Consider the following 25,752-nt stretch of genomic DNA (forward strand, 5'->3'; position numbering starts at 1 on the left):
CAATGTTGTGTTCGTTTCAGGTGTACAGCAAAGTGATTCAGTTATACATATACATATACTCATACTCGTTCTTTTTTAGATTCTTTCCTGTTATAGGTTATCACAGAATATTGAATAGAGTTCCCTGTGCTGTACAGTAGGTCCTTATTGGTTATCTTATATATAGTAATTTGTATATAGTAGTGTGTGTATGTTAACCCAAGCTCTTGATTTATCCCTCTCTCCCATGTTTCCCCTTCGGTAACCATAAGTTTGTTTTCAATATCTGTTAAGTCTGTTTCTGTTTTGTAAATAAGTTCCTTTGTATCATTTTTAAAATTAGATTCCACATATAAGTGATATCATATGATATTTGTCTTTCTCTGTCTGACTGACTTCACTTAGTATGATAATCTCTAGGTCCATCCATGTTGCCGCGAATGGCATTACTTCATTCTTTTTTATGACTAATATTCCATTGTATATATGTACCACATCTTCTTCATCCATTCCTCTGTCAATGGGAAAGTATATTGTTTTCAAAGTACCACTCCTGTCTTCTCTCCAGATATCAATATGTCACATTTTCCACCTTGTGTGCTAACCAAGTTAATGACCATTTTTTACTTTAACATGGCTCCTTGCAGGCTTTTTCATTGATTTTACATACTATATGTGTATGACCAAGATAGTATTTGCTAGGTTTTTCTACTGTAGAGTTACATCATTTCCCCCTTTCCATATTATACTCTTTTGAAGCGACTCACTAAGTCCAGCCCACGTTCAAGGGTTGGGGAGGGAGTGGTTAAGCTCCATCCCCTTGGAGGGGAGTGGGTACCATCTACAAAAAGTGTTCTGAAGGAAGGTTTGTCTCCTCTCTCCTACTTATTTATTTAGTCAATCATTTATCTGTATCAGTATGGACTCCTGTAGATTTATTTTATACTTTGGGTTACAATCCAGTACTATGTTATTTATTTTATTACTCAAATTGTTCCAGCTTTGCCACTGGGAGCTCTTTTAGGTTGGTTCCTCTGTCTCTTTGACAAGCCATCATCATTTGCTTCCTGAGCACATCTTTGAGACACTACAAGATACTCTAGACTTATTTTGTGTTTTCCCCCTTTTGCTTTTATATTTGATAAATTTCTTTATATATTTTAGATGATTTTTCTTTATATATTATAGATGTGTGCTATATATATATATTTGAAAGTGTTTTTCCCAGTTCTTTGCTTGTCATATAATTTTGATATAATCACAATTATGCATATTTTAAGGGTTTTTTTTGTTTGTGTAAGAAGACCTTTTTTATCCCTTTGGTCATAAAAACATGCTTATATGTTCTTCTAGTAAATTGACAGTCTTGCTTTTACTTTTTCATGTTTAACCCATCTGGAATTTATCTTTGCATATGACATGAAGAAAAGATAACCCTTTATTGTTTTCCACACAGATAGACAATTACACTAACATTGTTCTCCACTGTTTGGGATTGTCACTTCTGTCATTTGCCACATTCAGTCTCTTTTCTTCTCCCTTGATCTGCTTGTCTGTTCCTTCATCAGTATCACACAGTTTCAATTACTGTAGCTTTGTTATATGTCTTGATTTCTGTTTGGCCACGGAGTGTCTTAAGTCCTCTAGGTTTGAAAAAAACACTGATCTAATGCAGGGTTTCTCAGCCTCAGCACTATTGACATTTTGGGCCAGGTAACTCTATGCTGTGGGGGCCTTCCTGTACATAAGATGTTTGGAAGCGTTCCTGGCCACTAAGCACTAGATGCCAGTATCATACTCCCCCCAACGTGACAATCAAAACTGTCTCCAGATGTTACCAAGTGTTTTCTGGGGAGTGGGGTCAAACTTGCCCCCAGCTGAGAGACACGGTGGCCTAATTGAGGGACTAATGTGATGGACAAGACTCTTAAAGGACCTACTGTAGATTAAGATTTTCCTGGGTATGGTGATTCTCGGGACACTGGAGAATTGCACTTCCGTGTCTCCTGGAAATTAGGCTTGGATATATAATTTACTTGGCAAATGAAATAGAAGTAAACATGATACGTGTCCCCATTGAGAAGTACCTAAAAGCCAGTGTGCACATTTCGTGTTCTCTCTCTCCTCTGTCATGGAGAGATTGGAAGCATGTGTTATATGTCAATGCATCTTCCAGTGACTTAGTTGAGTAGCACCCCTACTAAGCCAAGTTGACTGTAGTGTAAACTAGAAATGAACTTAATATTTTAAGCCAATGGGATATTTGGATTTTTGTTTTCAAGCATAATTCGGTCCATCCTGACTGATATACTAGAGTCTGAGCAATAAGAGAAATATGGTGCTGCTACTATACCCTGACTTAACTAGAAAATTATGTCTCTCTTTCTGTGTGTCTTCTGTGCCTCAATTCTGGGGAAAAGTATGAGCAAAAAACTGTCTAGGTAAGTGAGGTTGGCAGAAACTTTTGTTCTTCTTTGTCTGTACTTCCAGATACCAGTTAAGGAACTGGAAACTAAAAATTTTGGTGATGTGGAGAGAGGGTCCTATTCGAATCTCCATTAGAAGCCAAAGCACAGGTTTTCCTGTATCCATTTCATGGTTTCACTTCTGCAAAGGAGCTTCATATAATTGGATGGTCCTTAAAATATTTTATCCCTAAGAAACTCTCAGAAGAAAACAAAGCAGGGTCAAAGGAAAACAGACAAAGGCCTTCCTAATTTCAGGGGGAAAAAATCAACAGAGAACTGCATTTAGACTTGAAATTCAGTCTAAACTTGGGCTTGCTTTTACCAGTACTTGCTGTTATCAGTACTTCTAAAAACATTTCATAATGTAGTCGTTCATTGTATCAAATCTGAGACCTTGCTTAACGGCCATTTTTCTCCAAGTCTAGGAGATAAATCACATGCAACAAAACGGTACAGTGACCTCTTCAGGTTATTTTTTGGTAGGAGTTTACAGTGTTTCACCATGTTCTCTGTAGAGACCTTCATACAGTCATCAAAGTCTTGCAGACTAGAGTATTTATATTTAAATGTTCTGCCTTCTCTGCAAATCATTCCCAATGCCAGTGAGACAAAGTCTAAGGAATTACTTTATGGAGACTTTGGATCATTCAAAGAGCCTCCAGCTCTCCACATACCCTTTGGAGCCAATGCCCTGGAACGGAAACTCTAATTTTCTAAATTGGTAGGTGTGCACCATTACTCACCACGCAAATTTATTGCCTAAGAAAGCGGAAACAAGTGTAATTGGCTTATGCCAGGTAGAACTCCAGCAGGTGTACAGCTCTCCTGTCCAGCTACATAAACCCATCTCCCTTCAGTTCTTTGGCACCCATTTGCCGGAGACTCCTTATTCATGTCACAATCATTTGCAACCCAGTTCCAAGGGAACCTGCCAGGCAATGTCATTCTCACTTTAAATGACTTTGGTCAACAAATGAACTCAGTTCTATTGTAGAAGGCTTAATGGTATTAAAATTCCAGTTGCTTGAATGTCAGCATTGGCACTTTTGATCACTAATATTGAATAGGTTCTTCATGGATTGAAACATTAGGAGCATTTGTACCCAGGAGCAAGGTAACTTCTTTGAAGTTGTTCCTTGAGTGTTATGGACAACAAAAATGATTTTAATAACAGGAAAGAGTCAAAAAGCTGTCTTTCCGGACTGCCCCAACGCAAAAGTGCTTGGCCCATAGCTGGCTCTCAGGAACCTTCAAGTGGAACACCCAGCTCAGGCCGACATCTTTGATGGACAAAACAGAGACTTGGTGGTTTACAAAAGCATCTGTACTGAGAAAGTGAGTAGTCAAAGTTCCAAATATGCTTTTCTGGAGTGTTTCATACCATTATTTAAAATAAGCCTTCTGTTGCTCTTTTAAACGACGGCATGGAATATCTTCAGTAGGAAGTGTGGAAATGTGACTGGGCATACTTTTATTACAGTAATTATGATGACAGTAGCAAATTTATGGCGTGCTTACTATGTGCCAAGCACCGTATGCTAAGTGTTTTCCTGGATTAACCATGATGGGCTCCATGAAAGCAAGACGTAGCACCCTGTCCCCAGTAGCTGCAGACACATTGTGCTTGGTACTTGGAAGTGTTTCATAAGTACTTGTTGAATGAATAAATTACTACAGAATCCCATTTAGCCTCATTCTATCACCAATTTACCTATAAGGAAATTAGGCTCAAAGGTCACAGCTCTGCAATTGTTGTAGGAGTATGATTGGAATGCAGGTTGTCCATCCATAAAGCCTATGCTCTTGACCCCTATATGGTGTCCATCTAACCTTTCAATTTTAACCTGCAGAAGAACATAGAAGATTCAGGAAAGGCAACTTCATAAGGATTCACTGATTCCTAGGTTTCCCCACCTTATTCCACTAATTATAGAGTGGCAGTATAAATCTCGTTCCCTTGCCCATTCAGGAAATAAACCTAAGTGCAGGGTAAATAAAGAATGTCATGTCTGGGAAACTAGAACGTGAGGGATTAGAAAATCATAGACATCTTGTGCAACTTTGGGGAGATTTTATTTGTAGTATCACACCAATTATACAGGTCTTTCTATTCACATAAAGGGCTCATGTAATCACTGACTCTTACAACTGACCTCTTCTTGGAAGATGACAAAGAATTCATTGTGCAGGGCTTTATTAGACAATTACTACAGGTGAAAACTTCTGCATTCCTTTTTCATTATGTCTTTGGCATTTCTGGGAACAGGAAAGGCGCTGAGTTGCTTACATACCTGACCAGTGCCATGCAATTTTGAGCCGGCCAGGATAGCTGCTCTTGGGCAAAGCAGTAGAGAAGAATGCCTCCATTGTCAAGCCTGCAGCTGCCCTGCTGAAAGGTAAAGAGGAGGGGAGATTCTAATGCACCCTACATTCCTTGGACCATCACATCAAACCACACGTGGCATGAAAAAGTGCAGATTTCAATTTAGGTAATGTACACGCCGTTGAAGGTTAGCAGAGGACCATGACCAGGCCAATTCATCTTCAGTAGATTAATGTCTGGGTTAGGCAGGTATGTCATAAAACATGGCCAATGCAGGGAGACACACCAGGCTTGCCTCCTCTAATGCACTGCAATGCTGGCCTGTAAGAGAGCTTTGATACTTGTAGAGCTATTGCTTTTAAACCTTGCCTCTGACCCAGATAATGTCAGAATGTCTGAATGCCTGTGATCCTCTTGTTCCACAAGAGCATCCCTAATGTAATGCAAATGCACATTGTAGGGGAAATTCCAGCTGAGAAAATGAGGCCTTATATTTCTAAAACCATATACATGTCAATAGCCCATTATTCTCCTGTTTTAAATGTAATTGCAGCCCAGTTTTGAATGAATTCCTGAAATAATAAAATACATTGAGTAGCAGTCCCTGACTCTTGCAGTTATTTTATGCCTGCTCTTCCTCCCGCTGTCCCTCCCCAGCCTCAAGAAGCAAGCAGAAGTTGTGGAGAAGGAAGGAGAGGAGAGAGAAAAGTGGAAGTCAGGTCCCTTGCCTTGAATGTGTTATCAGAACACTATGTGCAAAGAAAATAGGCCGCATTACAACATTGGTGCCTCTAAACCATTTATATAAATGTATCGTGCATGGTCCAGTTTTGCATGACAAATCATTTCCAGGCAATTAAGAATACTTATAATTGTTTTCTTTGGTAGGAACTTCCTTCAATTTCCAATTTTCCTTTAAAGCTAATGTTTCCTGTAAAGCCTCAACAGCAATCACTTGGAAAGAACCCTTCAGAATGGCTTTCTTTCTTAGTCATGGGAGCTGTCTTGCCTCCTCTTGATAAATTTAACATGTGTGTAGTACAGCCTTTATCACCAGAACCGGTGGATTTAAAGAGACCATTATTTCATTTGACTGCCCTCCTCTCTACCCTGTCCACCGACTTCCCACCATCTCCTTTTCTCAGGAATTGTCTGAAAAATACTTCTTATTTGGTTAAAGGTATCAGAAGTTAATTTTACAGCTGGGAGACTCATAGTGATCCTCCTAATGTTCTCTCTTTACAAGGTAATTGAGACCACTTCTCATTTTAATAAGTAAAATTAAGATGTCTTGACTTCCTGGAACACAGGTGTGAAACTTACCAGAAAGATTCCCCAAAATAGCAAGTGGGACCATTTTAGAAAATGAAATGGAGTGTTATTCAGTGTATCCTTGCACGTTTGTAGGAATTCTGACTTCTCAATTCCTTTTAACTTTCAAAAGAGCAGTGAAATATGATTTTTTAACCTTAAAAAGTTCTTGAACTCAACTGTTCCTTTACCTGTGGGTTAATTTTTACAAGGGGAAGATCACTGTGGTCCAAATTCTTCCCACGATTTCCTACAGGAAAACACTTTTGGGTGATCCCTGTGGTTCTTTGGCCCAAAGTTTTCAAATCTGTTTTCTGTTCTTTGAGTCCCTGAGTTGCATGATGAAGTGTATCACCCTCTGGCAGAAAGAGTCTATTAAGTTTATCATTTTGAATGCTTTTTACTACATGTAACAAAATACTCAACCAAAAGTTGCTTAAAATAGAAGACACTTATTGCTTCCAGAACAAGAAGCCCAGAGAAGGTGATTCCTGAGTTGTGTTGGGATTTAATGATATCCCTAAGGGCTCTGGTCTTCCCAAGCTTCTGCTCTGCACTTCCACCATTAGGTGATGAGATCTCTCTTGATGGTTGCCGATGTACGAATCATCAGAGTTTTTTGAAACCACATTCCGAACAGAAGAGGGGAATAGGAGTGATGGCTGAAAAAAAAAAGCCTTTCTTCTTCATACTTCTGATATCACCCCATCAGCCAAAACTGGCTCCTATATCCACATCCATAGCAATAACTGGCAGAGGGGAAGGAGTTACCTATGATTTACGTATGACAACAGGAGGAGCCTCCTGGGACAGAGCACCTTGCTATGAAACAAAACTGTTTTTTTTTTCCTTTAATAAGAAAGAAAGGTGGAATGGTAGACACCTTATAATATTTGTCGCATTAAGGGACAAAAGGAGTAAAGTACTATGTCTTCTTCCAATTAGCCATTTTGATTCTTACTGTTAAATTTACTGCCCTTTCAGGTAGATGGAGAGACTCTTAATCAGATTGAAAAAACCTTGAGAATGCAATCTGGTTAACAGGCATTTCAGTCTTCAGTCAGAATCAACTTTCTGCTCCATTGGGGGGAAAAAATTCTATAAAATACTTGCGTTAAGTAAGACACTGGTTTGTTTTCTCTGGACCTGTTTGGCATTGCAAATCACAAATTGCTTTGGAAAACTAGTTAAAATTGGTTGTATAGAACTTTGATTATATGTTTCAATAGAAATTATCAAAAATTATGATTGGTCTTCTAGCCAGCCCCCCAAACTCTATACCTCCCAGGAGATCCCTGGGGTATACTGCTGACTCTACCCCTGCACTTACATCTTAATTGTTTCCTGAACGATAGTTACACGTTAAGCAGCTATAAGTCTTGGGTCACCTGTAAAAAATGCTTGGAATTTACCCCCAAATTCTGGTGCTATGCCAAACAATTTATGTCCTAAAGCAATCAAATCAATCCTTTGCTATAGTTATAAACGTATTTCTTTGATGTCTCAGTGAGCTCATCCTTAAGTATTTGAAAGAGATGCAGTGCCCTTCCTGCAATTGTCACTTGGCTCAGAGCCATGTGGATTTGCTGCTTCTGATCGTGTAATCCACATAATCAAAAGTTTTTCCACCTCAAGAGTCAGCCTGTTCCATTTTATTATTCCATGTTGATTGCATCAGCCTAGGAACAATGGATGCCATGTGGCACCCCTTGCTTTGGTAGCACTCTTTCGGTGGTCAAAAAGATGAGTTTTATTTGTTTCTTTGGGGGCCTTATTTATTTTACATAGTTTTAAAATAAAGGTTGAAAGTTTTAAGGATATTTACAAGTTCCTTTTTATCATGAACAAAATCCTGATTGTAAAATGGAATGCTTTGAGAATCTGTTAGAAAGCCTTGGCTACCAGTTAATAGGCATCTGAAAAATAGTGGCCCCAACATCTTCGGGGTTATCGTTCCCTATCATAAAAGAGCTCCAAAGAAAGCCCAGAACTAATATCACGGGCATTCAGTGCATGTGAATTTCTTCTCTATTTCTGCTTCAATTCCACCAGTTCTGTCCTACGGTTCACAGTAAAGAAGCGGAGTATGATGAGAGTGGAGGATGAAGGGTCGCCAAGGAAAAGGAAAGGGGTCGGAGAAGAGGGGAATCCTCATGGGGACAGAAGGAAGGCTAGGGTGGCATTTCCTGGTAGCTAGAGGTTGTAAAATTATATTGTTAACAAGTAGGGTGGGGACTGCCCATCGTGGAGTCCTCAAACATTATTTAGTGAGGTGTTACCGAGAACCTTGGCGCTTTCATCTTTCTTTCATCTATATCACAGATTGTATTCATAGAAATTCCATCTCTTATCTGTTTCTCATCAAGCTGACTTTCTGTCAATGTTTGTAATCCTAAGGATAGACAAAACTCAACTTAGCTTCACTTTAGTCTGAAGGGGGAATTATTTTTTGCAGGTAAAATGTCTCTTTAGGTCTTTAAGTCTATAGTAGTTGATTAGTCCCTGAAGTAGAGAAAATTAAATTTTGTGGTTGAGACCCAGCGTACTTGGATGGTTTCATAATACAATGGCCACCGTCCAATGGCTGACAACCAAGAACTAAGGTGCACTCTGTACTTTACTCCCTCGTGCAACACCTGAAAATCCTGGAGTGAGTCAAGCAGCAAGTTAATGCTCAGACAACCCTCACCTGCAAACCATGCACAGTATAAGGAACTCATTTTAATGGTTTTTGGCTGAAGTCATAGGGGATAGGAATACAAAGAATGGCCATGATGGAATCCTGGGAAGTGCTGAAAGCCCCTTAGTTTGTGGTATGTTTTTCCCCTTTCCAGTTTCTTGTTACCTTAACTGTGCTTAAAAGACAGTGATTTTTTTTTCTTCCAAATTCCAGGCTGTACAAAGGCCAAATTGAACACTGAATAGCAAAAAAATAAAATAAATCTTCTGAATAGTTGTATATATGAAGGGACTCTTTTGGAGAGCAGCATTTGGAATTTAACTGTGTCTGTGGAGCCCCTCTGGTCCTAGGCTGAGATTCCTTTGCAATGGACAATCCAGTGATTCATGACTCCACATATTGTCAAGTTGATGAGAAAAACCAAATAGGCAAAAATACCACTTGCAAACAGATCTTGGACTTTTTCCTAAGTCAAATCTGAATCTTTTTTACAGATACTAAAACGTTTGGTTTGATGCTCTGTGCTTGTGTTCCCAAAGAAATCCCTGGAGAAAAGTCTTGGTATTTTAATTTGTTTATAATGGGTGTGGGTAGTGGGTTAGGGACAGAGATTGAAAATAACAATCCAAAAACAACAGAGATAGAGGATGTGGATATGTATTCATTTCCTATTATTGATGTAACAAATTACCACACACTGAGTGGCTTACAATGACACAAAGGTATTATCTGACAGTTCTGGAGGTCAGAAGTCCTAAAGTCAAGGTATTGGCAGGGTTGCATTTCTTCTGGAGGCTCCATGCCCTTGCCTTTCCCAGCTTCTAGAGGCTGTATTCCTTGACTCACGACCCCTTCCTTCATCTTCAAAGCACATCACTCTGCCTTCTGCTCACACCTTCTTTGCCTCTGATTTTGACACTCCTGCCTTTTTCTTATATGGACCCTTGTGATTACATTGGGGCCACCTGGATAATCAAGCACACTATTCCCATCTCAAGATCCTTAATCACACCGCCAAAATCCTCCCTTTTTTTTTTTCCCATATGAGGTAACATATTTGGAAGTTCTGGGAATTAGAATGCAGACATCTCTGGGGGCCATTATTCAGCTACCACAGGATGTTTTAAGCTAAACTTTCTAATTAAATTGCTGATTCTGGGAGGTGTGATATAAATTCCTTTTCAACAAGGGATGGGGTGTGTGCTGTCTCTATACCACTGTGAGAATTCTTTTCTAAAACTCAGTTCTGAGATGAGAGTGGTTTTGCTACCAGTTCAAAAAACTTTAAGAGCTTCCCATAATGTAAAATAAAATGCATATATGTGCTTAGCAAGCCATTCATCCAAAGTTTTTCCCATATGGTCCCAACTCCATGCTATTATTTCCATTTAAACTGCTCACTCACCCTGTGGTGCATTTTCTTCCCCGTGAACCCTAAGCTACTCCCTCAGCCAAGTCTTCCACTATGTGATCAACATGCAACCCATTCTACAAGAACTATTTTGTATCCCATCAACCTCCGTAAAGTGTTTCCAGATACAGCTAAATTTGGAATGATCATTATTAAAATAAGAAATCCAAAGGTTTTTCAATGACAAAGAGATTTCATATGCATGATGTCATTTGTTTTCAAAGCCTCTTAAGATTAATTTACTTCATTTCCAGATGAAGAATCTTAGTCTCAAAGAAGTTAGATTGCTTGGTGAAACCTGGGACCTCTGAAGCCATCTCTCTCCTTGATCTTTTCCTTCAAACTTTGTTTCTTTGTCACCATATTTGCTGCAGACTGTTTTGTATCACAGTTGTTTGTACTTGTCTGTTCATTTCTGCCATTCTGTAGGCTCTGAGAGCAGGAGCCGTGTCTTTCAGTTTTGTATTCCATTTAGACTCCAAGAAAAAGAACTATCATTTATTGAGTGCTTATTGTATACCAAGCACTTTTCACTTTTTTATATTATTTGTACCTCACAATTACTTTGTGAAAGCAGTGTTGTTATTTTCATTTGATAAATTAGGGCATTGGAGGTTAGAAAAATTTCATAAATTTCTCACGGATGCACAGCAGCTCGGCCTGATTCTCAAGCACACATTCTCTCCACGTACCCTGCTGCATACACACTCAATACATTTTTGTTGAAGGGAAACAAATATCACTGTAGTGTAACTATCGTGAAATATCTTTCCCTCAGGGAAATAGTAAGGTAAATGTGGAATATGCCTTAAGGTGAAGTTCCAGGAATACTTTCTGAATGCCAAAAACCACGGGAAGAAGGAGAACTTTGTGAGTCCACCTTATACTTCGAGGCCATCGAACTATCCTCCCCCATCAGAAAACTGACGTTTGAAGCCAAAGCTTGCTTAAGAGGCATGATTTTTTACCCTTTGGTACATAAAAAGTACCTTACACTCAGTTAGCCAGGAGAAGTGATTTCAGTTTTATTTCTGGACAATTGAGTAACACTTTGGTATGTGATTCACTGCCAAGTGGACGCCGTTGTTTTCACACAGCTGTAGTTAGGGATGGTGAGAGCTATTTACTGGGAAAATGATAATGCAAGTGGATGTTGTACTGAACCCAAGGGCAAGATCATTTCTGTTGTACTGTTTCACAGGATTGCAATTAGAGTGTGTTTGGTCAGCTTATTGGTAGAGCCTATGTGTTTGATGCTAATTCACAGGACAAAGTTATAGGAAAAAAAAAGTTTACATTTTAAATTAAATCAAATGGGGTAAAGGTTCAGACCCAGTCAATTCATATTTTTCAGATTCATAGTATACTTTTCAACCATATAGAATGTATTCTTTCCTTTGGACTTACTTAACTGAAATGTTCATACTTTGACTCAGTAATCTCATTCCTGGGAATGTACACGAAGGAAATGTTTTAACATAAGAAAAGAAGCAATAGGCCTGTTTTTGCAATATTATTTGTAATCACGAAACACTGGAAAAAACCTAAATGTCCAGCAGTTGATGAATGCGTAACAAATTATGGCACGTCCTCTTAAGGGAGTCATTATGCTGCAATCAAATGATAATTATGAAGGTTATTCAATTTACAAAACCGCGTAGCAATATGGGAAATGCTGATGGTGCACAAGTCAGTGAAGAACTAGATTGCAGGTTTAGCCAAGGTGTCTCATTTTATGGTTTGGGATGCAATTCACATACCTTTGTCAGGTGCCTCTGGCCAGTAATGTCATAAAGTCCAGGCTCGGCCACCAAGTCCTCAGCTCTCTCCTCATAGGATAACCAGAGATTCCCAAACGTATTCCAGAGACTAAGATACGGGAGAAGTCTGTTCTACTTCAGTCATCCCTCCTTGTGCTCCCGAAGCTGAAGGTGGCTGCCTTCTGAATATAACACAGTCTTTTCTGGCCATGTCCAAATGAAAGTAGCTGAGGGGAAGCATCCTGCTCCAGTAGATGTCAGAGGCACCAAGGTGATGTTTACTCTTCCATCACATGTGACAGTGGGAACTCCCCATCAAAATGAACAGAGCCCTTGGTCTCCAAATGCTGTTCATTATCTCACCCACCCATGCCCACAGGACATGAAGATGCCCCAGAGTAGTGGACTCAGGAAGGTTTCTGGTGTGAATTCCTTCATAATCCAGTGTTGATGGAGAAAGGGGCTATAGTGCAATCGTGGCTGACTTGGAGAAAAGCCTCCTGGAAACCATGGAGCCAAACTGTCTCCAGGAGAAAATGGAGGCTATGGGAACCAGTGCTGCTTCTAAAGCAGAGATGATTGGGAATTGCTGAATACCGAGGAAACTCAGACATCCAGGTGGCAGGGAGGTAAATACTGTTCTCAGGATATAGCTTCATTCCCCTGCTCTGGTTCTGACCATGAAATCCCCATTGGAGCCCTCTTCTAATCATAGCACGTTCTTCAGTGGAAGTCTAATCCCTATGTAATGCTCACCTCGGAGAAGTCATCGTTAGGAGCCTGAGCCCCAGGTATACAAGTCCATTGCACATTCAACTCTTTGTTCACATACACAGGCAGTCCCTTCCTGTGGAACAAGACTGAAACAGGACGAGTTCCTCCCTAATGTAGAACCAATGTACCCCTTCTGCTCTCCATCTTTGCTCAGACCAGGAAGACTTTTGGTTTCAGCTCTCTTATACTTTTCATCTGTCTCTACCCTCACGGAAACAAGATTTTAGGAACTTACAGTCTTCAGGCGTTGGTTGTAGCTAACTTAACCCACCTGATAGAGCTCCCTTTCTCCAAATCTCTGGAGACAGATGTATAGCACAGAATTAAAGTCTAGAAAAACCAAGAAATCACCGATTTTACAACTCACCCAATGTTTAAATCTTCCAACTTGATCCAGAAGCCACTTCAAGGGAGCAAAAGGGAAGAAGAAGGAGAAGAAGAGGAAGGAAATGAGAAGGGGGTCTCTGCTACGCAAATTATGAGCGACTCCATGGAGGGAAAAAAGAAATTCTCCAACTGGAGCAACTCCATTGTCAGCCTTAGTGGATGTAGGAATTCTGCCTCCTCCACACACCCCAGAAAAAATTCTGAGAAAAAGAGTTTTATTACTTTAAAATAATTCTGAAAACCTCTGGTCTGTAGTATGCTTGTACATCGTCATTACGTATTTATGTATGTATTAAATTATGGCATCCAAAACAGAACGACATCACAACGTGACCCATTAAAAATAATAGTGGCCCTACGGATAATACCCTCAATACTTGACTCAGAGGGAGTTTTTTGCTTTGTTTTCTTCTTCTTGTTAGTTTGTCATTGGTTTGCAGCCACAAAACTTGTCTTCCTACCCCTGTATGGAGCAGTTATTGAATGAAACTGCCCCCTGGGAAGAGGTGTAAATGTGTGTGAAGCAGTGCCTTTTAGCTTAGAGCACACCTCAGAAGGGCCTCAGCTGTGAACCTTCAGCAGGAATGCTCACAGTGGCTGGAAAATGGGAGTCTTAATCCCGGAAGGGGCCTTGAAACACAGTATGTCCTATAGTTCACACCTCGCAGCCCTTAGGTCCCTTAGTTTCATAAAATAAATTTGCTCCGTCTGGGACCAGCTCTTCCAGGATTCTAGTTGGTCTCTTTTACTGGGGAAACTTACAGGAAAAGGAGAGTGAACTAACTGGGCCTGATCCTCAGCTTTTTCTGTCCTCCAGCTACAGGAGATGAGAGCCTCTTTACATGCTACCAAAGTGCTCTGGTTTTCACAATTAGCCTTAAATTGGTGGTAAAGTACTCATAAGCATTTATCATACTTCTTCCAGTGCATTGATTGTTCCACATGAGAGCTATCTAATTTCTTAGTTGTTATAAGAACTACCCTCTGCTGTCCTCACATACTTAAGATTGAATGCCAGTGATGTTGCACCAGCCAATGTATTTCCTCCCCTCCCAGTTCAGCACGGGTGAAAGTTTTAAGGATTCTACTGCTACCATATCCATGGAGCTATCAATATTGCATGTATGTCCAGTGGTCAAGTCCTCATTGCTAGCCAGACAGACATAGATACAACTTCAAAATCACATTCGGCGTCTGCTTTTAAGGACTACTCCCGGCACTGCTGAAGCTTGGGAGCCCTAGGAAATAGACTCTAAGATGGAGATTTATATGCAAGAAGTTAATTGAGGAATGCTCTTGGTAGTAACAGCTGTCAGGAAGTCGGGGAAGCAGGGCTGGGCATAGGAACAAGTTGAACCATGATGCAATTCCAACAGGGAATGCTGAAGTGGGGATGGTCCTTCAGAGAGGTCCCAAACTGAGGCACCTGTAGCCCCACATGAGCAGTCATTGGATGTGGGCTTCCTCTCTTCCTGAAGAGAGGAAGCATAACTTTTAACAGCCCCCTTCAGCAGAGAGCAAAGCTTAGGGAACTTCTCAGTTGTGAGACATTACCCATCCCTCCCAGAAGCTGGTGAAATGAGGGGCTTCATTCTTGTTGGGGGGATTCCAGTGGTATATAACAGTATCTACTATAGCGTCCATCTCATTCTTGCACTTTTCTACAAGGATGTCATCAGTGACTGAAATCACTGGTGATCTCCACTTAAAAGGATGGAGATTGAGAGTTTGGGATTGACATGTACACACTGCTATATTTAAAATAGATAACCAGCAAGGACCTTACATAAATAAATAAATAAATAAATAAATAAATGGACAGAGAGATGGTAGTCTAGTGAAGAGCGTTGAAAACACTCTGTCAAATAGTCACATGAAGATAGAGAAGTTTCAGAAAACAAGACTCAAAAATCATATTTATGAAGAATGCTTATTCCAGCACTCTAAGAGGAGTTAATGGTCACCAGAGCCTTGAAGGGCTTTACCACTAAAATTAGTAACCAGTTGCTCATCATTACCCTAAGAAAACAAAAGATATTGAAGTATCAGGAATTTCAACCCAAGAAGTAGGAAAAGTTACAAATAATGAAGATTGGATAACGTCACATTTAATACTAGGAGAGATTATTGAATATTTTGGAGATATTGAAAAATTAAGTCTATTTTCATTTGTGTGTTTGTACTATTACATAATAGCTACCATCTACTGAGTGCCTACTCAGTAAATTGAATAAGATATTAGCCTAGGCATTTAATTATACCATTTTAATTTATATGCTCTTCCTGCATTTTGCACATGTAATTTAATTCCCACACACTCTAGGATATGTACTAAAACACTTCCTCTGTTGGATATAGGAGGATATTATAGAATTAAGTAAAAATAAAAAGCTTTGGGGCTTCCCTGGTGGCGCGATGGTTGAGAGTCCGCCTGCCGATGCAGGGGACATGGGTTTGAGCCCTGGTCCGGGAGGATCCCACATGCCGTGGAGCAACTAAGCCTGTGTGCCACAACTGCTGAGCCTGCGTTCTAGAGCCCGTGAGCCACAACTACTGAGCCCATGTGCCACAACTGCTGAAGCCCATGCACCTAGAGCCCATGCTCTGCAACAGGAGAGGCCACCACAATGAGGAGCCTGCGCACCACAGCAAAGAGTGGCCCCCACTCACCTCAGCTAGAGAGAGCCCATGCACAGCAGTGAAGACCCAATGCAGCCAAAAATTAAAATTAAAATTAGGTGAAAAGACAGCCCTCAGAATTGGAGAAAATATTTGCAAATGAATCAACATACAAAGGATTAATCTCCAAAATATATAAACAGCTCATGCAGCTCAATATTAAAAATACAGACAACCCAATCAAAAAATGGGCAGAAGACCTAAAGAGACATTTCTCCAAAGAAGACATACAGATGGCCAAGAAGCACATGAAAAGCTGCTCAACATCACTAATTATTAGAGAAATGCAAATCACAACTACAAAACTACTCTGTTTAGAATGGGCATCATCAGAAAATCTACAAACAACAAATGCTTGAGAGGGTGTGGAGAAAAGGGAACCCTCTTGCACTGTTGGTGGGAGTGTAAATTGATACAGCCACTATGGAGAACAGTATGGAGGTTCCTTAAAAAACTAAAAGTAGAATTACCATATGATCCAACAATCCCACCACTGGGCATATATCCAGAGAAAACCATAATTCAAAAAGACACATGCACCCCAATGTTCATTGCAGCACTATTTACAATAGCCAGGTCATGGACAGACAAAAGGATAAAGAAGACAGATGGACAGACAAAATGCTGATGGACAGACAAAAGGATAAAGAAGATGTGGTACATATATACAATGGAATATTACTCAGCCATACAAAGGAACAAGATTGGGTCATTTGTAGAGACGTAGATGGATCTAGAGACTGTCATACAGAGTGAAATAAGTCAGAAAGAGAAAAACAAGTATCGTATATTAACGTATATATGTGGAACCTAGAAAAATGGTACAGATGAACTGTTTTGCAGGGCAGAAATAGAGATACAGATGTAGAGAACAAACATATGGACACCAAGGGGGGGAAGTGGTGGTGGTGGTGGGGTGGTGTGATGAATTGGGAGATTGAGACTGACATATATACACTAATATGTATAAAATGGATAACTGATAAGAACCTGATGTATAAAAAAATAAATAAAATTCAAAAGAGAAAAACATAGAGGAGTAAGTCCTAATGACTAGTCATGCATGCATAAATAATAAATAGCAACAGGCTCAAGGATGGGCACTTGACCCTAGCCAGACCACTGTAAACTCATTCTGGCACAAATTCCTGATTTTCTTTGTCATCTGAGTCTAGCTGTGCCTGAAGTTAGGCCAGTGATAATTAGTGAACAAGGGTCCTCCTGACGACTGTACCACGATTGCTTTGTGGACACTCATGCTGTAAATTTTGCTTCTTTTGCCTTCTAGAATTGATTACCATCTAAAAGAATAATTTCTATGCTTTCCATTTCGTGCATTTTTCAAACTCTCAGCCACATCTGAAGGTTCCTTTTACACAGGTGGTTTGCATACCGGTTGAACGACTACATGATTCCCACTTAAGATGTGCTTGTTCTGAATAAAGAATCTTCTTAACCTCTTAAGAATTTATCCAGCATAATTAGATACACCCTGATTCATCCACATGCTATCCAAAGGCTAAATATCTGTGGTTTTAATTGAAAAAGCTCGTTAACTTTAAATACAGCTAAAGTTATTGAGGGAAAAAAAATCTCAGTAGAAATCCTCTATTGGATTGTCTAGTTAACTAAAAGGGAAAGGTTTGTATATTCTAAACCAATTAATCTTGACGTTGTTTCCACCATTTCACTGACTTTGGATCTGAGTCTAAGTACTTTGAGAAAAAAGCGTATGCAGGCATGCTCGTTGAATTACTTGCTAGATATTCAGCAGACTTTAATATTTTAAACTAAATCGTCTCTCTGGGTAACCAAACAGTAGATGAGGGGAAATTCCTCATCATAGAATCCTTCCAGCTAATAAATGAGGAAGAAATGACATAACTAGAATATTACTGTACCGTAACCCCTCATGAATTTGTGCTTGTAGACTTTATCAATAGCTCGTTGCATCACTAGCAACCGAAAGGAAGCACTCAACACCACTGTAGTAGTCTTGCTAAAAAATGTGAGCCTGAATCTGATCAAGCCTCTAGAGCAGGGTTTCTCAGTCTCACCACTCGCTTTGGGCCAGATCACTCTTCGTTGTGTGGGAGACATCTCCACAACATTCTCCTGAAATTCGCAGATCTTTAGTAGCATCTCTGGCTTCTACTTACCAGATGCCAGTATCATCCCTGTGTTAGGAAAACCAGAAACGTCTCAAGACATTGCCAAATGTCTCCTGGAATGGGGTGTGTGGCAGGGCAGGAGAGGGAGGAAGTCACCCTCTGTTGAGGGTCACTGCTCTAGATTCAACTACCAATTTACAAGAAATATATAGGATAACCAGACCCTGAGTAATTATTAAAGACAAATAGCTTTTCTGCTTGCTTGCAAGGGAGAAAAATGGAAGGGAAATCCCTAGATTTAAAATTGATTTAAGAGATATATAAACTACTTGCAAAGTGGACCTTATTTGGATCTTGATTAAAACAGACTTTACAGTAAAAATAATAAATAAGTCATTTGAATACTGACTGACTCTGGGTATTTTAAAGAATCATTGTTAATATTTAACTGTTCAGATGCTGCAGTTATGTTTTTTAACAAAGAGTGTTCATCTCTTAAAGATACATGTAGAAATATTCAGAGATACAATGAGATGATAGCTAGGGTTTGCTTCAAAATAGTCTAGGAGTGGGATAAAGTGGCAGGTGGGAGAATCAATTTAGCCACACAGATTGACCATGAGTAGATAATTTTAAAATATGGGTGATGGATACTTGAGTGATATTGAGACAATCCTGCTTATATTAGTAAAAATCTAAAAAACTCCATGACAAAAGTACAAAATAAAGTGAATTATTTCTAGGAAAGGTGGTTTCTTTGGAGAAAGAACTGTACAGAACATTTATAAGAACAAGAAAAAATTATCTGTATAATATTCATAGCCCTTAGAGGAAAAAACAGCTCTGAAAATGTTTTTTTTATCTTTAAGACCAGTTTTTTTAAAGTGGGCGGGAAATGCCTTCATTGTACTGGAATGACCCCTCTTGCATGGGGGAACACCTGCAAAAATATCAAATATTGTAAACTCGTTTAACCAGATAGTCCTTAGGGCCAAACATATTTTAACTTTCTCACAATGTTAAAACCATTGTTTAATTAATTCAGCTAAAAGTTTTTCTAATCAAATTTCCATCTCTCCTGTACAAATTCACAAGATAATTCTTAAATTTTCTTTTTTTGTCCTTGTGTAAATGCATATCTTGGCACTATCACCACCACAGCAGTCAGTCAGCAGCATCTGAATTGCTCCCAAGTGATCTCGCTTGCAGACTCTTCCCTCACCAGTTTTTCATGCGCAAAGTCATGTTTAAAAGCACAGACCTTACTATACCACCTCCTTACTTAAACACCCCAGTGTCTTCCAGATTCATCCACATTCATTCTTACACCCTCAGTGTGGTAGTCATAGCTCGCTATGAGCTAGACGGTGGATATTTCTAATCATTACTCACTGTATTAAATCTGACGCCCTTACAACACATTCACACATAAATCCTAGGCTCCAGGGGTTCCCTGTCATTGAATCCACTCTACAGGTCCTTTCCTACTTAAGTTTATTCATTCTATACCTATAGTCCCATCGCTCCCACCTTTATCTTGTTTTTTCACATGTATATCGCAATGGTTGACCAATGACCAACTATTCTATAAATCATTACCTATTATTACCAGTTGGGATGAATCAATCTCCTACATTCCCATTCCTCTGTACTTGTTCCACTAGTAGTCAGTGCCTCAGTCACTTTGGATTAAAGTATATTTATCCAGGTTTGCCACTGCACTGAGATTTCCAGGAAGACAGAAACCATATTTTCTCTAACTTTCATGGTTATGGCAACTGGTTACATACATGTGGCACAAAATTTTTGCTGAGTTAAGTACAGTGATGTTTGGACTCCAGAAAGTAACTAAATCTATCACCCAAAGTAGAAATGCAGGCAAAAAGATCACAGAATTCAGAATGGTCAGTTTGAAAGAAACAGTAGAGCAGAAATCCTTGTGAGATGATCTAATCACCAGAGGAGGGAGAAAGCATACATGATGAGTTTAGAGGTTCAGGATGAGGTTTGGTTCTTAAATCCTGAAATTCTTACCTCTCAAAGAAGCCTCACCTACAAATAACTGGAACAGAACTGGCACTGGAATGCTCCCTTATGAATAGCTGGATAAGCACAGATATTCTTTGTCTTAGCCCAGTTTCTCTAGAAAACAGAAGCTGACGCAAGACTTAAGTGCTAGTGCTTTACTGAGAATTAAATTATTTGGAGCAAAGCAGCCAAAGTGAGAAAAAAGAAGTGAGGCAGAGTTGCATGAGAGGTAAATACAAGATGACCCTGCTCCACGTGGCTACGTGGACACCTCTGAATGAGCTATAGAGCTTAGGAACAGTACCTAGGGTGGCGATGGAAAGGGAATTGTTCTGCCTTTTTCTTCCCATATACTGTTCCCACTGGGCAAACTTTGCCCCAGGTTATGTCACCTGGCTACTTCCACAGCTTCGGGGGAAGCCATATTCCATACCTTATGGAGCCGTGGTTCTTCATTTGAGTCTAGAAGTGGTAAGGTGAGCTAATATTTAAAATATTATGATCCTTCCTGTTAGTAACACGTGGTTCCATGGTCCCTTCAGTTTGACCAATCAGATGAGCAACTCCTCCTACACCAGAGAACACAGGTGAAAGGCCTAAGCATGGGGAAAGTGTAGGGGTACAGTCCTCATTTCTAGCAGTCAGAATTTCCCAGAAGTTTCTAGTGGTGGTGAGAATACTAGCAATCTCTCTGATGAGTCAGTCAAGACTGAGTTGGGGATGGTACTGAATTAAGATCAACTTCGGCAAATTCCCCCAACCCTTCTTCCAGAACCAGGCAACTATTACTCTACTTTCTGGTTATGTAAACTTGCCTGTTCCAGATATATCATATAAATAGAATCATGCAGTATGTGTCTTTGGTGAATGGTACATTTTACTGAGCATAATGTTTTCAAGGTTCATTCATGTTGTAGTACATGTTAGTATTTCATTTCTCTTTATTGCTGAATAATATCCCATTGTATCAATATATGATACTTTATTTATCCATTCATCAGTTTGTTGATATTGAGTAGTTTCTACTTTTTGGCCATTATGAATAACACTGCTATGAACATCCATGGACAAGTACTTGTGTTAACATATATTTGCATATGTATACACTTAGTAGTAGAATTGATTGGTCATTTAGTAATTTAATTTTTTGAGGTACTGCCAGGCTGTTTTCCAAAGCTGCTACACCATTTTACATTCCAACAGCAATGTATAAGTGTTCCAAATTTTCTGTATCCTCAGTACTACTTGTTATTATCTGTCTTTTTTATTATAGCCAGTCTAGTGAGTTTTATAAATTGAAATCTCAGTGTGGTTTTGATTTACATTTCCCTGATTACTAAAGATGTTAAGTATCTTTTCATGAGTGTATTGGCTGTTTGTATATCTTCTTTGGAGAAATGTCTATTCAGATCCTTTGCCCAGTTTTCAATTCAGTAAGAGTTTGTTATATATTCTAGATACAAGTGTCTTATCAGATACATGATTTGCAAATACTTTCTCCCATTCTTTTCGCTTTCTTGATGATGTCCTTTGAAGCGCAAAAGTTTTTAAATTTTGATAAAGTCAGATTTATTCTTTGTTGTTGTTGTTGCTTGTACTTTTGGTGTCATATCTAGGAAAACATTGCCTGATCCAAAATGTATGCCTATGCTTTCTTCTAAGAATTGTATAGTTTTAACTCTTACATTTAGGCCTTTGATTCATTTTGAGTAGATTTTTGTATATAATTTGAGGTAGGAGTCCAACTTCATTCTTTTACATGTGGATATCCAGTTATCTCAAGTTACCATTTGTTGAAAAGACTGTTCTTTCCCTATTGAATTGTATTAGCACTCTAATCAAAAATTAAATAACCATAAATGTTAGAGATACTTTCTGGACTCCTAATTCTCTTTCATTAATCCATAATATTTTTCTTTCTGCTGGTGTCACACAGTCAAGATTCCTGTAGACTTAAAGTAAGTTTTGAAATTGGGAAGTGTGAGTGCTCCAACTGTATTCTTCTTTCTCAAGATTGTTTTGGCTATTCTGGATTCTTTTCATGTTCATATGAACTTTAGAATCAGCTTGTCAACTTCTGCAGGGAAAACAACAAGGATTTTGATAGGGATTGCACTGAATTTGTGGACCAGTTTGGAGAGTATTATCATCTTAACAATTTAGATCTTCCAATCCATGAACATGGGATATCTTTCCATTTGTTTACATCTTCTTAAATTTTTTAAGGAAGATTTTGTAGTTTTCAGATTATGAGTTTTACATTTCTCTTGTTAAATTTATTCCTAATTCCAAACTCTTTTTATTAATAACAAACTTCCTAACATCTGCTTTTTAGTTTGTTTTTATTTTTTATCTCTCTCAGTCTAATCTCTGCATTTTGGTATGGCAATATGCAAAGCAATTAAACCAGTAGTAACATATTTAATCCTCTTCAGAACCCATGAAGGCTGCACTGCAGAATTGGTGTGGTAGTAGAAAAAGCCTGAGCTTTCAAGTTCAATTTTCTACTTTTCTCCCATTCTTAACTGTATCACCTTGGATTAGTTATTTAATTTCTGAGCCTCATTTTTTGTCAGTGAAAATAAAAATAGCTAATGTTTTTAATATCTTTATTATATTCTAAGCATTCTTCTGTTTTACACATAGTAAATAATTTAATTCCTCACAACAACTCAGTGAAGTAGGTACTAAAAGTTATATTTCATAGATGAGGACACTTACTCTCCAATTGGCTGAGTTATCTGTGCAGTCACATTGTAGATGGTGCAACCATGAATCATACAGAGGCGGTTTGGCCTCTGTGGCCATTCTGTTAACCACAGCAGCATATTAATTCCTTCCTCATTGGTGGCAAAGGAAATTAAATAAGAAAAAAATGCATAGTATCCCTGACTCATGATAGGCATTGTATAAAAGCTGTTCTTTATTAGATAAAATTTTTCCCAATTAATGATGGAAGACTGTTTTTTTTTATTGAATATAAATGAGTAGATTGTCTTTATTTGTGTCAAGATAATGAATATAGAGGTAAATTAATAATGAAACCAACAAAATGTAGGCTTCATGTTCCCTCACTTATACTAGCTCCTTACACTATCTGATTTGTAAACTTACAAACTTTTTAAAGAAGTTCCATCAAATTGTATAAGCTTTAGATTCCAACAAAAGGTTGGTCTGATCCTGAATATATATTATAAAGAGAACTAGTGGATAACCCAGAGATTTCTCATTTGAAAAAGTAAAGGTGGGGCATCATCTACAACTGAGATGATGGTGGTGGTGATGATGATGATGATGATGGAGAGGAAGAAGAAAAAGGAGGAAGAGGAGGAGGAAGAAGAGAGGAGAAAGGAGGGGGGAGGTGGAACTGGAGAAGGGAAAGAATAGAGTTTAGTTTTAGATCTGTTCAGTTATGGGTGTGAGAGGAACAGTCAGAGAGAGATGTCCTATTATAGGGGTGACAGAACAAAGGTATAAATATGGGAACCATTAGTAAGGATGATAGTTAAAGCCACAGTTATGAAATCTGTCACCTCAATGCTACCTCAGGAAAATATGTAGCATTAGGTCAATGGTTCTCAGCTAGAGGAAAATTTGCCCCTCAGGTACCTGGGAATGCTACTGGCATCTAGTGGGCAGGAGACAGAGATGTTACTAAACATCCTACAATGAAAAGGATAGTCCTCCATGACAAAGAATTACCTGGCCCAAAATGTCAATAGTGTGGAGATTGAAAAATCCTACATTAGATGAAGGCCAAGGGGTTGGACCAAAGCAGAGACTGAAGGAAATATTGTTGAGAAAGGGATGAGGAGAACCAGTGTTTCTGCAGGCAGAGAGGGACAGAATGCATTCTGAAAAGACTATACAGAAATACAGGAAGTACAAAATGCCTTTGATTATTCACCTTTTTTAGGTCACCCCAAAATAGTCCACCATACTTTCCTGTCAGTGGCATCCACCATCTTCCCTCTGCAACTGTCTCATCAGGGTGATGATTCTCAGATGAAGTAATGCAACTTAATTATGTCCAGGATAATAAGGGTGTGAATAGCATGCAGATGCTCAACACCTGCTAATCCCAAACTGAATAACTCTTCAAGTTAATGCCTTTTCATGGGCCCTGGTTCCAGATGTCTATTCTGCAAGTTTTGTTTTGCATCTAGTGTTAGGGTGTGTCTGGATTGATATTACACCATGACACTTATGGCTTATGTTAGTTGTTTAGTTAAGGAGAAACTGAAAATAAATTATCACTGTGCTGATTTGCACAGATATTGGCAGTGACTATTCATGTGACTTTGTGATGGTTAATTTCTGGGAAAAGATACTTGTACTCACACAAAAATACCAGTATCAAATATCCTTTTTTGTCTATCCATGAGCAGTTTCTTTAAACCTCCAGTGGTCTGCATTAAGCGCTACCCAAGAATGCAAGTATGGGGTAGGAGAAAGGTGGGGGTGGGGAGGTGGGAAGGGAATCCTGACACATTCTCTCTGTACATATTCTTAGTCATGATCATAACCTTACACTTCTTTCAACTCTCCCTTCTTCTCTGCTATTGCTCCAATGAGCTTGTTAGCACCTTGTCTTCCATATTTGACTCATACCATTATCTTTCTTTTAATTGTGATCTTGGACTTTGCCACCCATATTTCTGATTCCCTACTGTCTGGGGATATCTAAGGTTTGTTTTTGTTTTTTTTAATGTTTTGTTGTTTGGTTGTTTGGTTGGTTCGTTGGTTGGTTGGTTATATTTTCTTCTCAGTATCCATTACCTCTTCTTCTGGCAACACCACCTTGATTTTCTTTTGGGGAATAAGCTGCTCAATACATATGGTTTTGGTGGGGTATCCCATCCTACAGAGTCTAGAGGTGGATCTTGGACCTAGGCCTAGCTAGTTTGTGCATTCTATTCCCTTAGTCAGAGTGACTGGTTCATGGATGATCTTGTGCCACAGGTTAGCTCAGAAAGATTCAATCCCAGGGCATTTTCTAAACTTCTGAGGAGATGCTTTTCTTTCTGCTGGTTTGTTCAGCTCTGAGGATTTCAGTCTGAGCATTTCAGCAGCCAGTTTTCTGAGAAGAGTCTGTTTGGAAATGAGGCTGACAAAGGAGAGCAGATCCATAGGATGGAGGGAAAGAGAGAAGAGAGAGGGAGGGGCAGTGACAGTAAAGGGGAACAAGAGACAAAGACAAAATGACAGAAAAAATGAGTCATATAGAATTCCTAGAACATCATTTGAGCTCCCAGTCCAGGTGGACCTGCGAATCCATCTCCAGACTTTTTATTGCAACACAAAGAGTTGAGTTTCTATTAATGGCATACAAAACCAGCCAGACTAATTGCTTTACCTATTTAATCAATAATTCTTAGAGGCACTGGAAATGGAGGGTAAAAAGGATGGAAGTGATCCTCATGGAACTGGCAGTCTAGTTAGGAAGGCAAATTTTAAACAAGAGAACACAAGAGTAGTAAGTACTAAGGAATATGTACAGGGCACCTGGATGCATGAAGCATGAGGGCTTGATGTGGTTGAAAGATTCAGGGAGAATCTCTCAACTAAAACCCAATAACACTGACATGCATTCTTGTCTTAGATTGTGTACTAGTTATCTATTGCTGTATAGCAAATTATCCTAAAACTTCACAGCTGAAAACCACAGATATTTTTTTTTAATCTCATAGTTACTGTTGGTCAGAAATCCATTGGCAACTTAGCTGCCTGGTCCTGGATGAGGTTCTCCCATGAGGCTGCAATCAAGGGTGCCGTCATCTTACAGCTCAACTGGAGAAGGGTCCATTTGCAAACAGCTTCAGAAGATTTGCTTTCAAACTC

This window comes from Tursiops truncatus, chromosome 6 (genome assembly GCF_011762595.2).
Source record: "Tursiops truncatus isolate mTurTru1 chromosome 6, mTurTru1.mat.Y, whole genome shotgun sequence".
NCBI lineage: Eukaryota > Metazoa > Chordata > Mammalia > Artiodactyla > Delphinidae > Tursiops > Tursiops truncatus.